The sequence below is a fragment of the Staurois parvus genome, unplaced genomic scaffold (assembly GCF_062004578.1).
Source record: "Staurois parvus isolate SC_StPar_1 unplaced genomic scaffold, SC_StPar_1.0 ptg000499l, whole genome shotgun sequence".
Lineage (NCBI taxonomy): Eukaryota > Metazoa > Chordata > Amphibia > Anura > Ranidae > Staurois > Staurois parvus.
Window position 1 is genome coordinate 4,284,718 of NW_028318295.1, and position 17,443 is coordinate 4,302,160.

General features: G+C 40.3%; 1 protein-coding gene across 3 annotated transcripts in view; it reads left to right on the forward strand.

The window, feature by feature from the left end:
- The window catches only part of RPGRIP1L (RPGRIP1 like), a 433,499-nt gene that overhangs the window by 360,191 nt on the left and 55,865 nt on the right, over positions 1-17,443 (forward strand). The window lies entirely within an intron of this gene.

A 17,443-nucleotide genomic window follows, 5' to 3' on the forward strand; every position in this document is an offset into this window, starting at 1 on the left:
AACTGCAAAGACTTTAAAAATATCATCAGATACAGCACATAATATCAACAAAAGTTTCAGAAAATCTGGGGAAATCTCTGTGCCCAGGGGACAGAGCCGAAACATAATATTGGATGCTCGAGATCTTTGAGCCCACAGACGGCACTGCATTAAAAACAGGCATGATTCTGTGATGAAGATCACTGCATGGGCTTAGGAATACTTCCAAAAGTCACTGTCTGTGAACACATTTTGCCTTGTCATCCAAAAATGCAAAGTAAATCTCTATAATGCAAAGAAGAAGCCATATCTTAACATGATCCAGAAGTGCTACTGTCTAACGGTCTGTTACAAAGTGGAAAAATGTTCAGTGGTCAAAAGAATCAAAATTAGACATTCTTTTTCCACAACCATCGGCGCCTCATCCTTCGGACTATAGAGGAGAGGGACATCCCAGCTTGCTATCAGTTCTCAAATCAAAAGCCTTCATCTCTGATGATATGGAGGTGCATTAGTATGTATGGAATGGATAGCTTGCACACCTGGAAAGTCACCATCAATGCTGAAAGATTTATCCAGGTTTTAAAGCAGAAGTTGCTCCTGTCCAGATGATATCTTTTTCAGGGAAGGCCTTGCATATTTCAGCAGGATCATGTTAAACCGCATACTACATCTATGATAACAGCATGACTTCATAGTAGAAGAGTCAAGGTGCCTAACTGGCCTGCCTGCAGTCCAGACCTTTCACCAATTGACAGTATTTGAAATTAAAAATACGACAAAGAAGACCCAGGACTGTTGAGCAGTTATAATCCTATACCAGGCAAGAATGGGATATAATTCCACTCCCAAAACTCCAGCTACTGGTCTCCTCACAGAGTGTTTTTAAAAGAATAAGGGATGCTACACCTTGGTAAACCTGGTGCTGTCTCAACTTTTTGTAGATCTGTTGCTGCATCAATTTCAAAATAACCTTATTTTTTTCTTAAAATGGTAATTTTTTTCAATTTGAACGTTTGATATGTTTTCTATAGTGAATAAAATATTGGTTTATGAGATTTACAAATCATTGCATTCTCCTTTTTATGTAGATTTTACACAGCTTTACACAACTTTTTAGAAATTTGGGTTGTAGCAAAAGCTTTTTCTTTTCTGCAGCAGAGATACATAAATGGTATATTGGTACATAGGGAAGCTGAAATTTAGAAAACAAAAATTTAACTTTAACCATTTTGCTGACCATAACATCTTCTAAATCGCTAAAATCTTATATAGAATTTAAACTGTATCTAAACATAAAACCAAAAATTTAATATATTGCAGTATTCAAATCCTTAGATTTGGTGGTTGCATTACCTTTCTTTTTTTCAGTCTTTCCTTTGTTTTTACCTGGTTATACTGCAAATAACACACTTCCTGTCCCTGGGTAACTACACCCACATTTCCAATGTATCTATGGAGGAAGCTATTGTCACATGGGCTGAACGTAAAACATGTTTGCCTTTGTTCATCTCTGTTATATAGTAGTTGGTGAGATTTGGTAATTTGCAAAAAAGATGATCAGCTCACAGAAAGTGACAATAAAACTGCATTTCTCATAAGATCGAGGAGTAATATTTGTACTTGTTGAAAATATTCTTATCCTGAAAAAAAAAATTAAATTGCAGGGTTTAGATGCACTTTAGTATATTAAAATTGATCAAAAGTCATAGCATACACTTTATTTTTTTAAAATCAGCATTACAATATCAATACAAACAATAGTTATTTTTGAGAATTCAATATAAGCTTACTTGAAGAATCTCCTTTCATGTTTTAAGTGCTGCCCAACTGCTGGCTATCTCTTTCCACATACTTTGCAGGTTCTCCTCTGCTCAATCTTTTCTTCTACTTTTGATTTCTAATTAGTACATTTCATGATACCATGCTCACTGTAAGCCGTAGTGATGTGGTATGTTTCCGGTAGTTCAGACAGCAGACTCTGAAATGTGTGACACAGCAATACATATTCGCAAGACAGTGAATATGTGTCACTATTCAAGGAAGTAAATGAGTGAGATTCTTCATCCCTGGTTCACATATATGCTTTTTTAATGCATTCATGACTCGCAGGTGAAATCGGAGAGAATTGGCCTGCAAGTGCCCATTAAATCGCACTTGAAAACTGATAAAATTTGAGTCATATATGTGTAAACCCAGGGTCAAAAAGTTTTCAAACTTCACAACCATTTAGATGAGAAATAATTGAAATGCAATATGGAAATGAGTATATGATTTAAAATTTTGACTATAGATACATTTTAATATAATTTCAAAAGTAGTTATCAGTATTTTTAAATCTTCAGCTACAGTATCAATAGAATAATACATGGTGATCCTGCCATGAATATCAAATGGTGACAATACTCCATCTCGGGCTCCGAACTGTATTCCTGTGTTGTCAACAGCTATTGTTAATATACCACAGGCTATAGAAAACTAAATGTCATTCAGGTTTACATCTACATCAAAATAACATATCCCTAATTATTTATTATTTCTGCTATCACTGTAACTGTATCATGCAAGATTCTATTCTTATAATATAATCATTACAAAACTTTGAAATGAAGTTTAGGGGAAATGTTACATATAGTTTGGAGGTTTAGAAATACCTTGTCTGCCTATTTATTTAGTTGTAAAATTACTCTCTCAGCTGGCTTTTTGCAGCCAGGAACCTAAAAAAGATTTATTGGGCCTATATTGAATAACTTTATATTGCACTCCCCTTTGTTAAAGATCTCCTATGGTAAACCTTACTGTGAAAAAAATATATAATTTTTAATCCTTATTCTTTGAGCCTTTTGGGATAGGTAGGAGGGATTTCATTTGATCTTTTTCTAACTCTTCCTGCATTCTGTATATAGCAATACATGTCTCCTTTTTATTCAACTCCTTTAGTTTACCAAGAACTTTCCCCCAAGAGAGCATTTCCAGTTACTCCAGTCTGTCTGAACACAGGATTAGAACACTCCAAGTTGGAACAGCCTCCTTTTTCTGCAAGTGCATTTAAATGTTGATCCTCTAATGACCCATGAGGTTTCTCATTTATCTCTTTCAACTTTCTAATTTCTGAAATGTTACTGACAAGGGTCTTATTAAATAAATGCAAACTTGTAAATCAGCCTTAGGCTCCCCCCCTTCAACTTTCAACTGCTAAAACAATATTTTTTGTTACCAAAACCTCACAAAATGCAAACAATAAAGAAAAATTGATACTTCTTATAAAGTATTGATATAGTTGATTTAACCCTGCATGGGTCCATAGAATCTCCCCTAAAAGTTCTCTACTTTCTTACTGTACTAAAGTCAGATAGGGAACTGGTGGGCATGTCTGCTGGCAGGAGAATTTTGTAAGAGTAGTTAACGAACACTGTCTTCTACACATCCTTAATAGGTAACTAGTCACAAACGGGCTTATGCAAAATTTTTAATATTCTATAACTGTTCAAGTCTACTTATGATTGATTTATATTTGATCCCTCATTCGTATTTGTTTTGCAATGTTCCAGCTTCTTGAATTTCTTTCAAACTTCATATTTACATTCTTGTATAAGCCCAATTGTGACTGGTTCAGTTTACCACACCATGGTAAGCTTTTAGAAATTAACTAGTTAATGGGCTCTGTATATAGGCAAATCATACCTATTCAGTTTCCGTTGCTGGATGCCTTTCAAAATTCCCACCACTGCTGGGTCAGGCTGAGTGATCGATCGCTGATGTTATCCGCTAGGGGGACGGACATGTTTGCTCTACACCCTTTTCAGCCATTCAGCCTAGAGGAAGCACCATTTTGGCTGTGTGTGCTCAGTTATTGTGGCACTCTACCCACAAAGCCTAACCCTTTGAGGACCAAGGGACGTATTTGTCCCATGTATTTAATTGCCTGTATCATCTGATTAAGAACTTAAAATACTTTTTTTTTTTTTTTGGTTTGAGTCAAAATATTAGTTCTTATCAACAAATGGATCTAGCTTTTTACCAATTATTTCATGAAATGGCTTAGTTACAGCAACTGAAGTCTACAAACTTTAAAAACAAAAAATTGATTCTTTTGGCGTTCTGTAATCTTATGGTCCTCAAAGGGTTGCTCCAGCACTTTCCCCCAAAGAGATTATCTCTGACCCTCCTGTAGTCTTAGATCAGAACAAACCTTTGGTCCTTGTCACCATCTCTGACCCATATTCAGAATTTCAGCAGTCTGTCTCTGAAAAGGCTATTGAGGATGCATTTTCCTCCTGCCATCACCTCAGGTTTACAAAGGTTGATTCAAAACTTATTAATGCAGTGCATTCTGCTCTGCATCTGGAAGCTCAGCCTGCTGTACCAGGCCTTGAGTCTTTTAGGGCTAATACAGCTGCAAAGCCCTTTCCACTTCACCCCCTATTTGCGGTTTGTGGATTGGAAGCTCCCTGGTCTTGGATCTTACCTGAGAGTGTGTCTAAACCTTTCTTTTTTCAGAGGAATTTTGTTAAACCATGGTTTGCTGGCCCCGTGACCCCCAGTGAACCCCAAAAATACTCATCTCTACCTTTCAACGATGCAATGATTATATACCTTGTCAGACGCTGTCATTTTCTTCATGGGCTACTTTGAGTTTTCAGGTTTTTGGCCTCCTCAGAAAGCAGGGGATGATCTCATCCCATGCACGTGAACAGGAATCAGTAATTCCAGCAGAGCTAGAGTGTGCTGGGAATGCATACTGAGTTGTGCACACTGCACAGCAGAAGACTGTGAGCAGGTAGGTAAGTACGTGTTATTGCAGAAAAGCCATAACAGGACTCTTCTACAGTATAGAGCTGCCTGCTCACAGTTTTTTTGAATGTTAGATTTAGTTCTGTTTTAACAGGAATACCACTAGTTTGGTTAAAGGTGTGCTTCCCTTTTGAGATTCCATTGACAGGCAGCTAGTGTCCCTTCTTACATCCCACTTTGAACTGCTTGGAGTTGACATGTCTCCCCTGCAGACAGTGACTTTATTCTGTCACACCTTTCTGTCACTTCAGATATACAGGGGGTTATTTCAAACCTTTTTAATGCAGTGTGTTCTACCATGCTTCTGAAGGATTAGCCTGTTCTTGAGTCTTTTACCGTTCTACAGCTGTAAATGTCTTCACCACCAGGGCAGGCCCATATTTTATGGGGCAAATGTCTGGAACCCTGTGCTTCAGTTGTGATGGCTTGGTATGAGCATCTAAACTTGTGTTCCATATGGGTCTGATGTCCATACAGATGTGCAGAGCACTCTGGCTGCGTGGTTTAAATGCTGATGCACCATTCAAGGAGTGTTTGACTCACTGAACCTTCAGGAATGTTCTCTTTTAGTTCTCTTAAAGTAGAAATTAACCCATCAATTTAGCTGTCTTGCAAAACAGTTATTGTCAAGGGATGCTATGAATTATAACTGTCACAGCTGCTTCTGCTCTCAACTAAACTGTAAGGCCATCAAATGGCTGGTGTCTTAACTGATCACATGTGCAGAGCCATGGTGACTGCAGATCAAACAAAGGCTAAGTTGGCAGCTTCCTTGACTGAAGACAGGAGCCTTTTGCTCCACTTTAATTTCTCTACCAGTCTCAGGGGTCATTTAACAACTGGAAGTCTCCCTTCAGTGGTGTCACAGGGAGTAGAAGTGAGTGGAAGTCTCCTTCCAATAGGGTCAAAGGGACAGGAAGTGGGGGGAGGGGGGTAATGTAATGTGCCAGGTAGAGGATGGCAATGTGAAAGGTGGGGGGGCATCGTGACAGGTGGGGGGCAGTGTGACAGTAGGAAACCTGGACACACCATATACACAGATACCGGGCACTGCTGTGGCAGAAAATATATTTTCTAGGCTTCCATTGGGGAGCAGCCTGGAACCAAAAAGTGGGGCTAGGAGGCAGAGCTGAAATACCCAGCAGCAGATGGCTACCAGAAACACCTAGCAGGCTGGATGAGAGGGAGGGGCTGCAGGTCGGCATACAGAGCAACCTGCTTCTCCTCCTCTCCCTCCTGCAGGCATTCAGCGGCTGCAGGGAGGAGAATGCAGTGCATCGGTTGCTCTATACAGCACCCCACTGCCCCTCTCATCCAGGTAGGCAGGACCAGAGCAGCTGTCAAATACCAGTCAAAGATTATGCTGCATAAGAAAGAGGCGAAGTCCCAGAAATGTAGCGGCCAACCAAGTCCCCATCCCATTGCCTGGCATTTGACAGGTGCTCCGATCCACTCACCCCCGACATCATCGCTCAGTTTTGACAGCTGGCTTTCTCCCTGCAAGCATCTAATAATTTTACACTTTTTCAAGCCTCACCATCTTCTGCATGTGGAACTGATTGTGGTCCCTCCTCCCGTGTCCTAGCTCCTCCTCCTCCCCTCAGGGGCTTCCTCCAGCCAATGCAGCCTTTCAGAGCAGCCCAGGGAGGCTGTCATTTTTAAAACCCCACCTCCATGGGTGGTACAGACTGGCAGTCTCTGAGTTCTGTTCCACCCACTATAGTGAGTAAGGAAGGAAACACATCCCTGCTTCCTGGAGAACAGAACTACAGAAGGGATGTGACCGGTGGCTGGGGGAATAGGAGGTATAGCAGCCACCAGTCTTACAAACAGAAAACCCATGGGAATTAATGGTTTTATTTGAAAATCATCAGGCTATTTCAGAGCAACTACTGAGTTAACAAGAAGATGGATGACAGTATTCAGTGATGGTAGGAGATCAACAAGGACATGTAAAAAAGGTTTTTTGCTCGGAGTTCTGCTTTTAAGTATTGGGTTGGTCCTCTGTGTCATTCCCTTGGTGGTTGGCTACTTCCCCTGTCCTGCAGAGTGCATCTCCTCATCTAGTTCATATTTGGCAAAACTTCCAAAAAGAAGCCTCAAAGTACCTAAAAATATATATACGATCAAACGAAAATACTTATTCTGGGAGTACCTAGACACCAAGCCAATGAGAAACTTACAGAAAAAGAACTAGTTGTGGATTCAACCAGAATAGGGAATTTGTGAATACTCAAGAAAAATAATTCAAACAAAGGAGGTGATCAGTGTCGCACGAAAACGTCTTTATTACAGACAAAATTAAAAATATAAAACAAACACAACCACATACACACACAACCACACATTTTTAATTTTGTCTGTAATAAAGATGTTTTTGTGCACCACCGATCACCTTCTCCTTGAATTATTTTTCTTGAGTATTCACAAATTCCCTATTCCAGTTGAGTCCAGAACCAGTTCTTTTTTAAGTTTCTAGTTCATATTTGGGCATTGGTCCCTTAGGTGGTTCTTTGTTGCAGACAGCCCCCAGTCCCTTCTTGTGGGCCTGTCATTGGCTGTTACCCTCTCCTTACTTGAACTGCTTTTGGACATCCCAGCTGTATCAAAATTTCTGTGTTGCTCAATGGCGGAGAAAGAAAACTAGATTTTTTTGTTTATCATAAAATCCATTTCTTAAAGGCGCAGGTCCCATCCCACTGTGTATTTTGCTTATTTCCTTGGTACTTATTTTCCACAAAACTGAGGCTTTCTGGGTAGAAGAGTGGTTATGCAGGAGCTGGCTTACAAATTTTCTGTCCACTAGTGTCCAAACCTGCTGTGGGTGGCAGTATACCCTGGCTGTATCTGAATTCTTGTGTCCCTTGATGGGCTGCAAACATGGATTTTACAAAAATTCAATGGCTCTTACGTTTATTGATGGACACCGGTCTTCTGATTGCTGACCATTGGTTTATAGCGCCACCTACAGGAGTAAGATAATAGGAGGAAAAAAAACACAGCACCTCCTATGGACAGTACTCCTTCTTCCAGCCTCTGGTATTTCCTCCTTGCCCCCTGACCAAGCCCCCTCCCCTACTCCTACCTCCAAATTCCTGGAGCTTGGGCATACTTTTCCTGGCCATTCTCAGTTGCCCGTGGGAGCTCTGCATGGTGGGGTCCGGGAGGACACCTGGCAGCTGCCATGTGCATTACTGTGTTCGGTTATCTGGCAGCGATATTGGGGTGGACAAGTAGGGTGACCATTTTGCAGTGGACCTTCCCACTGACTTATATGGGAGCTGGCTGGAGAAGTGCAAGATGGCCATTTTCTTGTTGCCACGTGGTGGCAGCCATCTTACCAGTGATTTCTATTGATTTGTATGAGAAGTGCATAGTGGCCATCTTTTAGCCATGAGGCAGTGGTCAATTTGCCAGTGATCCCCTTCTTAGGCTGGATACAGAGGCTGGTCTCTGGGACAGAAGCACACACTTTCTGAGGTACGGTCGTCACAGCAGCATCTACAGCTGGCCAACTGACCGCATCCATAGGCAGCATTCATATTAGCACCCACAGTGCTCCCCTAGCAGTCGAGTGGTGGTGAATCCGTCCTGGGGTACCTCCATCTCTGCTGTAGTCAGCCTGGGGGGAGGCGTTTTGTTCCCCCCCCTTCCCTCTAAATGTCCTAATTTTTAGCGGTGCCTTGCCTGAATGGGTGGGCCATATGTAGTCTTAGACTCATACTTCCCCTCCTGATCATCTTATGGAGGCTGCGGGTTCCTCAGGGTCCTCTGTCCCCCTAGAAGTGCTGTCGGTGGCCTTATATTCATCTCCCGAGTGACGGCAGCATTCATGCTTAAGGCAAGCAGGAATGCGCTCTCTGTCATTTTCTGTGTCTTCTGATGTTTTTTAGCCCCAATTGGGCTCCCCTGCTGTGGGCTCTGTATTTTCTGTGAGCCCTGAAAATGCCTCCCCTGTTTCCAGGGACAGCGAGGCCAAATTGGTGGCCTTCGGTATGTTTACCATTGCAGGGTCGGCTCCACAGCCCTGGTGTCTAAGGTGCTTACTGAATGGGTCAAGGCATTGCAGCAAAGTTTGTTCACTGGACAAGTGGCTCAATTGTATGCAGATCTGGAGGACCAGTTGGTCCAGGGCCTGAAGTACTTATGATGCTTCCTTGCATGTTGCTCCAATCCTTCCAAGGAGTGGAAGCAGGCCACAGTGTTTTTCGTGGCAGACAAGCTCAGAAAGCTTTAAACTGCAGTTCAACTACTCCTGTTCCCCAAGCAGTCCTCCCTGTGATCTTGCTTGCAGGCTCTGGGTCTCGTAGTGTTTGCCTTTAAAGTGGTCCCACATGCGTAGTTCTGTACGAGAGTTCTGCAGAGGGAAATCCCGTTGACATCGGACATCTCTCCCGCATCCCAGGGCAACCAAATTGCTCTGAGCCGGTCACTAAGGACTTCCCTCTGGTAGTGGTTCTGGTTTCCTTCCATACAGGCTATGAAATCTTTTTCCCCCTCCACTGGATGGTAGCCATGACAGTTGCCAGCCTGTCCAACTGGGGAGGTATCCTGGGTTCGAAATCAGCGCTACATCTTTGGATTCCAGGGAGACTCGGCTCTGGATCCCAGTTAGGAGCCAATTGGACAATGCAGTGACTTATTTCAACCACCAAGATGGAACAAGTAGTGCAGAACTGACGCTTTAGGCATCCTGCGTTTTGCGGTGGGTGGAACAGCACATTCTGGCTCTCCCCGCCGTGCACATCCCAATCGTTAAGAATTGGTAGGCAGCTTGCCTCAATCACCAGACAATGGATCAGGGAGAGTGGTCCCTACACCCGGACGCATTTTATCAGATATGCATATGCTGGGGGACCCCGGACATGGATCCTCTGGCATCCCACCTCAACAGGAAGATTCCAAGGTTTGTGGTGAGAGTGCGTGAACCTCTGGCAGATGTAATCAATGTGCTGGTGACACCGTGGGACCAGTATCGTTTCATTTATGCCTTTCCTCCTCTCAAGCTTTTCCCTTGCCTGCTGTGCAGGATAGAGACCGAAGGGATTCCACTCCTTCTGTTAGCTTCAGACTGGCCTCGCCATCCATGGTATGCTGGCGTGGTGCGGCTGGCCACGGATGCTCCCTGGCGATTGCCTTTTTTTTTAAATGGGCCAGATCCGTGTTATCCCTATGCTTATACTGTAACATCCATTTTTATCCTGGTGCAAGGGTATGCACCTAACCATGTGAGTGAGCATTGTAGAAATGGTTTTTAATAAATAAAAGGTTTTAAAGATTTCACACTATGGTAGTCTCCCTACATCTCTCCCTACATGTTGTGTGAGACATTTAAAAGGAAAGCGTGCAGCTGGCCCAAGAAGGAGAAGGCTGATGGTGGTTATCCATGATACTAAATGCTGTATGACTCACCTGTGATAGGTAGTCATATGAATCTGGTGAGTGTTCAGTGTTTATGGTGGAGGATATCGGGAACACTATGGCACTGATTGTTGGAAATGGAGCACTTTTTTGAACACGGGCACTTTAATAAGTTTGAAGGCATTGTGCATTATACTGTGAATAACTGCAAACTCTTGGACACTTTATATGCACAGAGAAACATTATTGAAGCACAAAAGACACTTTGCTGAATCATGATTAATTTTTATTTGAGGATCAAACAGGGCATTGCACAACAGCTTGCCTTGATTACTGTTAAAGGCAGGTTTCTGCCCTTGAGGTCTTTTTTTTCAGCATCCCTTATCCAAGTATTCCTTGATCCGCACATTTCATCCAAGGGGTTCATCATGTGGTGCCTCCTGTGTGTTTCCCGTTGTTGCCGAAGGACATGAACCTGGTTCTTTTGTTCTTTCAGAAGCCTCCCTTTGGGAGTAGTTTGGGTGTCCCCCTGCTTACTTTTGCTCAAAGTTGCCTTTTTGGTCACCATCACTTGTGTATGGCAGGTGTCAAAGCTGTCGGCCTGATTCTGTGAGTCTCCTTCTCTGGTCTTGCACAAGGATAGGGTGGTTTGCTGTCCATGCCCTTCTTTTTTTTTATCCAAAGGTGGTGTCAGATTTTCACCTGAACGAAGACAGTGCCCTGCCTTCCTTGTGTCCACAGTCGTCACATCCTAAGTAGGTTGCATTGCACTTCTTGGATGTGGTCTGGGCAGTTCATGTGTGCCTGTTTGCTATGGCCACATTCTGGAGGTTAGAGTTTATTTTGGTGCTCACGGTTGATCCACGAAAAAAGCCTGGCAACCTCCTCTACTACAGTATCCCGTTTGATTTGGCAAACGATTGTGCTGATGTATGCCATTAAGGCTCAGGCTCCTCCGTTCCCTGTTGTGGCACACTCCACCATTAGATTAGTGCCTCCTGCGTGTTCCGACCCCAGGCGTCTGTGTCTCAGATTTGCAAGGCGGCTTCCTGGTCATCTGTACATTTTAAAACAATTTTACAAATTGATGTGTATGCATCTTCGAATGCTTGTTTTGGCCAGAAGGTTTTGCAAGCTGCTGTTTAAAATTCCTTGTTTTTGGTTTGTCCAACCCTTCTAGAGACACTGCATTGGGACATCCTAGTGGTGAAGAATCAGAAGAGCTGTGTCCATCAATGAACATAAGAGAAAACAGGATTTTTGTTACTCTCTGTAAATTCCCTTTCTCTGACTTCATTGACGCCCCTCACCCCTATTTTTTTGGGGAGTTTATACTTCTGACAATGTTTTGTGACTAACCAGCTTGCCTATAGCAGAGAGAAGGTTTATACCAGCTAGGGCTGCCCATCAGAAGTGCTGTATTCTTTTTTGCCTAGTACCCTACTGCTGTAGGTGGCACTCTAAAAAAAAAAAAAAAAAAAAAAAAAAAAAAGTGGTCAAGAATCAGAAGAACTGTGTCTCTCAATGAAAAGGATTTTATGGTAAGTAACAAAAAAAACATTTTTTCTTCCTCATTTTCCCATTGATGGTTAGAATACAGTTTGGAAGGATTGATGACAACATACATTCTACCCCCTCTTTGTTTTTTTTACACTAATAAGCCTGTGCTGTAGTTTAAAGTGCGAAAGGTTTGTTCTCAATTCCTTAAAACTGATACCTCACCATAGACCATTGTTTTTGTTTATTCCTTAATTATGTGACATTTGTCCTATTAATTATGATTTTACTTTCTATATATAGTTTTTGCTTACCTTGTATAATGTCAAATTTAAATAAAAAATCTTGCTTCTCGCCTTGCATCCCTATGTTGTGGTATTGCAGTTTGAATGCTTTCTAGAATGTGATCACAATTAACAAACCCCAAATACAATATATTACATAGATATGTTTATCAAAGTGTTTTAAACAGTCATGTTCACTCATGGAAAAACATATATGAACCCCTTGGTTACCAACTTGAAAACAATGTTTAAACCCAGGAATTCTAGTTAGTTCATGTGCATGGAAAAAAAAAGTTAACCTGCTGTTTACCTACTGTATTCTATTGAAGTGCAATATGGTCTGATCAAAAAGGATCTTAGTAAGATATCGTGAGATTGGAATGGTTAAAAAGCTTTTCAAAAGACTTTTACTTCCATGTCCATTAGTCCACAATTAAAAAGATGGTTTAGAAAAGAAAGAGATTAATAATTGTTAGTACTCAGTGGGCAACCTACAAAAATCACTGCATAGGCACACTCAAACAGGTGACTAAGAGACACATAAAGATCTGGTTATGGTAGGTTACACCAGAGACTGCTCAACTTTCCCACATATAGATAGATAAATAAGGTATAGCCTAATTTAATTCAACAATGAGTCGAACCAGAAAGACTTTTAATTACCAACTGATTCGGCATGGGGAAACATGTTTCTTACTCTTGAGACTCAGGTGTTCCTAGAGCCCTTAAAAACAACATAATATAAATCACAAAATACGAAAATGCCAAAGGTATGTAATTCAATTTTAAAAAGTAGCTATTACAGCTTAGTCAAAGTTCTTTTGTAATTAGAAAAAAAGTGTTCATTTCTTCAAAGATCACCTAAATAATGTAGTGCTATCTATATAATTCATACAACAGCCATATGTCAAACATGGGATAGAATATATATATATATATATATATATATATATATATATATGTATACAATAAAACATGGTGATTGAAAAGCAAGCTTATCCAAATAAATAATAACCCTAATATGCTTAAAACATATATTTAATCTATAATATAATAACTACTGAATATGAGCTGCAGGCGGCTAAAACGAGAAATCCACACATACTTTCATCAGCCCGTTTTTAAATTTGAATATGAAAAGCGCATTGCAGTCAGAGTGTCACCTTAATGGCATTTGGCAGTCATTTGATTTATTAGGTTTTAGAGTAATAAAATAATAAAAAAAGAAAACCTCTTAAATATTTCATCAAACTATGCTAATCGAGGTAATATTGCCAGCTGAAGGCTTGTACCTGTATGCATAACGACAGAAAAATGTGGTTGCCCTAGTAAAATTTCCATGAACCTAGTGAATAATGAAAGAACCTTATTGAAATATTCAGATTTGGGGGGTTTAGGTAACGCATGTTAGGGTACAAGATGAAAGGAAATGTCTCATTTATAGGAGAAGAGAAGCCTGCACACATCAAATATTCAGTCAGCTTGACAGCTGTGGAAATTGTCGTTTTAAATGGGTACTCTCTCTTAGTCCTTATAATAAAAACACTTCCAAATATTCTCCTATTGTAATAGTCTAAGTCTGCAGGCTGTCGTTAATATGAATGTGTCTGAGCCATGTCATTTTTGTTTGGAGATGTTTTTATAAAATTTCAACTGAAATTTAATTAGATGTTTTGCCGTGCAATTGGAAATAATATCCATGTATCAATTTAAGATTGCGGTGATGTTGATAAGCACCTTAAAAGAGGTCCCTGGTCCTTCTAAAGGATAGATGACCCTTAAAAGCAGAATACAACTGCAATGTTCCAACCTCAACCCCACATTAAAAATCATTATAGAATAGCATTGCTCTGATGTAAATGAAGAGCAGCTTTTACTGATGTGGCTTTCTAAGTACTCAATTTTTTACAGACCTGCTCAGGGTCAAAATGAAAACAAACAAAATGAAAAGTGAGGGCTCTAACATAAGAGCCCAAAAGCATGGGCATGCAGACGCCATCCCTTATTAATTTAAAAAAATTAAAAATGTCTCCTCAGGAATAGGTAGGAATTAGGTTAGGGCCCCTATAAGAGATCTGACAGGGAAAAAAGCGGGAAGAGAATAATCACGTGACTTTGGAAAAAGTGGGAAAATCACGTGATCTGGAACATTCTGGAATTTTAGGGACTCATTATATAAAGGGCACTTCATGATAGATTTCTCACAGTTGGTCAGAGTTGGCCAACAGGCTCCCCACCCTCCCTTGTTGCAAGTCACTATTTATGTGGTTTGTGTCAACTTTTCTATAGAAAAGGGAGACTTATTGATAGAATTATTTCAGATAGCTCGAGTACTTAAAGACTGAGCAAGTTTATTCATGGTTGATAATTAAAGTGTAAGAGGTTTGAATAAATTATATTGCAAATTTAATTTATGTTACGTGTAATTACAAATAAACGTGTCGCAGCCAAAATTTTATACCAAAAGAAGAAATATTGTGTGTGTCATTATTTAAATTTGAATTATTTAAGTATAGTTATTTCAGGGAAGAGGGATAACGTGTGGCCTGCATTCTCATGGTTTTTAAGAGAAGGGTTTATTTAACACTCACACATATGCTGACCCGATCGATGTTATTCTGTATGGGCATTCTTTCCTCCAACCAGTCTTGTGTTGACAGTGAAAAATTGTTTTTAACAACATCAGACTTCTGTTGTCTTGTAATGATTTGCAGTGAAAGTGGGATAGAGTTGTGGGCTTTTAAGAGTGGGCACGTATGTAAAGGTGTTTCTAGATAAAGGTATTTATACAGTACATGAGTGTGGTCTGCTTAAATTAGTTTTAAAGTCAAAAACTGGCTCTGGGTCTCTCCGGCTTACTGTTTTTCTGATATTTCTGGCTTTCTATAACAACAGAAGACTGGTTCTGTGTCTGCTGTATACATTGATTAGTTGAACAGCCAAATGGTGCCTCACACGCAAGCATAACCAGCCCTTGATCATGTTGGACAGCCTAAAGTAGGAAGGAAACAATGGGCTTGCTGGGACTGGAAGGAGTGTCCTGTAGGTGCTCTCTAAGTATTTTGTTGTATTGTATCGGATAGCAGCATACAGTGCAAGCAATCCTACAAGTCAGTTTTTACTTTAGGCCTACCTAAACAAGCAAAAACACACAGCTTCACCAGCTAAGGGTAATGAGTTCATAATCAAGGTATCATTTTCATTACCGCCAACAGTCAGACAAAAGTAAGCACCACATCCAAATTCAATAAAAGTCCATATTTTATTATAATAAAATCACTTTTTTCATAATAACATCAATTTTGTCTGCTATTAACGGACTTTCAGAGAAAGCAGTACTGTCCATGTGGCATATAATTGTACCAATATCCTTGCATCCGTATATTGGTTATACCAGGATACTGACAGTATTGCCTGACGCATACAAGCATAATACAGCAGAGCAGAATTTCTATTTGAAATTTTCCACTTCTTTTCAAACTTGCTATTAACTTATTTTTAAATTAACCACTTCACCCCAGTAACGGAAGTGCAAAATCATATTTATATACGTGGTTTTGCACAGAACGTCTGCCCTGTAGCAGTAAATCTGCTATAGGGCAGATGGCAAGTGGTTAAAGGGGATGTATGTATAGTGCTTCTATACATGCTGTATCTTCTTTCTTTGCTTATTATGGTCAGGGTTTATACGTTAAAATTATTTTTAGTAAAGTAAATATGAAACTTTGCATATTCATATGTTGTAGTCTTCTATCTATCCAGCAGATAGAGCTCTAAACTCCCTTTTACATCATTAGCAGGATTACTTTTCACTTCTGATGAAAGAAGCCTTTTTCCAGAATTGAAATAAGTCATCAGAGCAGTAACACATCTCTCATGGACCACTACGTTTAAGGCTTCTAGCTGGATAAATAGAGCTGCTGTTTTGTCTCTTTAACCACTTGTCGTTGAGAGGATTTACCCCCCTTGCCGACAAGGCCATTTCTTGCAATGCAGCGCTGTGTTAATTTAAGTGATAATTGTGCGGTCATGTAACGCTGCACCCAAATTAAATTTACGTCCTTTTTTCCCCACAAATAGATCTTTCTTTCAGTGGTATTTGATTGCCTCTGCGATTTTAATTTTTTTGCGCTACAAACAAAAAAAGACTGTCAATTTTGGAAAAAAAAACAATATTTTTGACTTTTTGCTATTAAATATGTCCTGTAAAAAAAATTTTAAAATCTAATTTGACATAAATTTAGACCAAAATGAATCCTGCTATATGTCTTTGCTAAAAAAAAAAAAATCCCAATACATGTAAATTAATTAGTTTATGTGAAAGTTATAGCATTTTGTTATGGCGGTATATATACTGGATTTTTTTTTTTAACTAGTAATGGTGGCGATTAGCGACTTATAGCGGGACTGCGGCGGGCATTGTGACACTGGGGGAACCGTTTTTGTGTCATTGACATCCCCAGTGACACCAATACAGTGATCAGTGCTAATAAAAAGCACTGACACTGTACTAATGGCACTGGGCAGGAGGAGGTTAACATTTGGGGTGATCAAAGGGTTAAGTGTGTGCTGTTTTACTGTGTGCTGTGTGTGTGCTTTACACTGTAAGCACACTGCTTTGTATGGCTCTGCTATGCAGAGCCATACAAAGCAGTGTGCAGGAGCTGACGGGAGAGAGCTGTATTGTTTATACACAGGTCTCTCCCCCGTCGGAAATACTCGGAGATCACCGGGTGGCAGCGGGGAATTGCCGGCCAGGACCCGGTGATTGAGAGCCGAGGCCGCGAATGGCCCCCTACCCGGAACTTCAAAATCATGTGTATATATATACGTGTGTGTGTGATTTTGCACACCTGTGCTGCCCTGTAGCAGTATTTCTGCTATAGGGTGGCATGGAAGCAGTTAAATAACCAATTGTGCTCTGGAAATACTTTGTTATGTATTAAATGTAGAATTATTCTATAGATAAAAACAGTTGTTAAAATAGATGTTTATAAACTCTTATTTAACATAATTGGGTTGATTTACTAAAACTGGAGAGTGAAATCGCTGGTGCAGTTCTGCATAGAAACCAATCCGCTTCCAGTTTTTTTTGTCAAAGCTTCATTAAACAGCTGCACCAGATTTTGCACTCTCCAGTTTTAGTAAATCAACCCACTGTGAGATATCATTTTTTGTTGACATTTACTGTGCAGGGCAAGTTATGTTTTACATCTGAGATTTCAGATTCTGAAGAGAGAGAGTGGCTGCAAAATTCATGAAGGTGATTACTAGATAGGTTACCAAGCTGCAGCATATCTTCCCAATGACACTGTTAGGAAGATGCAGTGTAGAAGACCTCATGAATAATTATTTATGCATTTATGTGTGTTGTGGTGTGGAAAAATGCAGATCTGAAAAATGCTGACAATCAATTTAATTACCTTGGTAGTGAAGATATAACTTCTGTATTTATAAGAAAGTGTTTTGTCTGTACCAGCGATTGCATTTGTAACTAATTTAACCGATCAGCTCTGTTTTTGCATAAG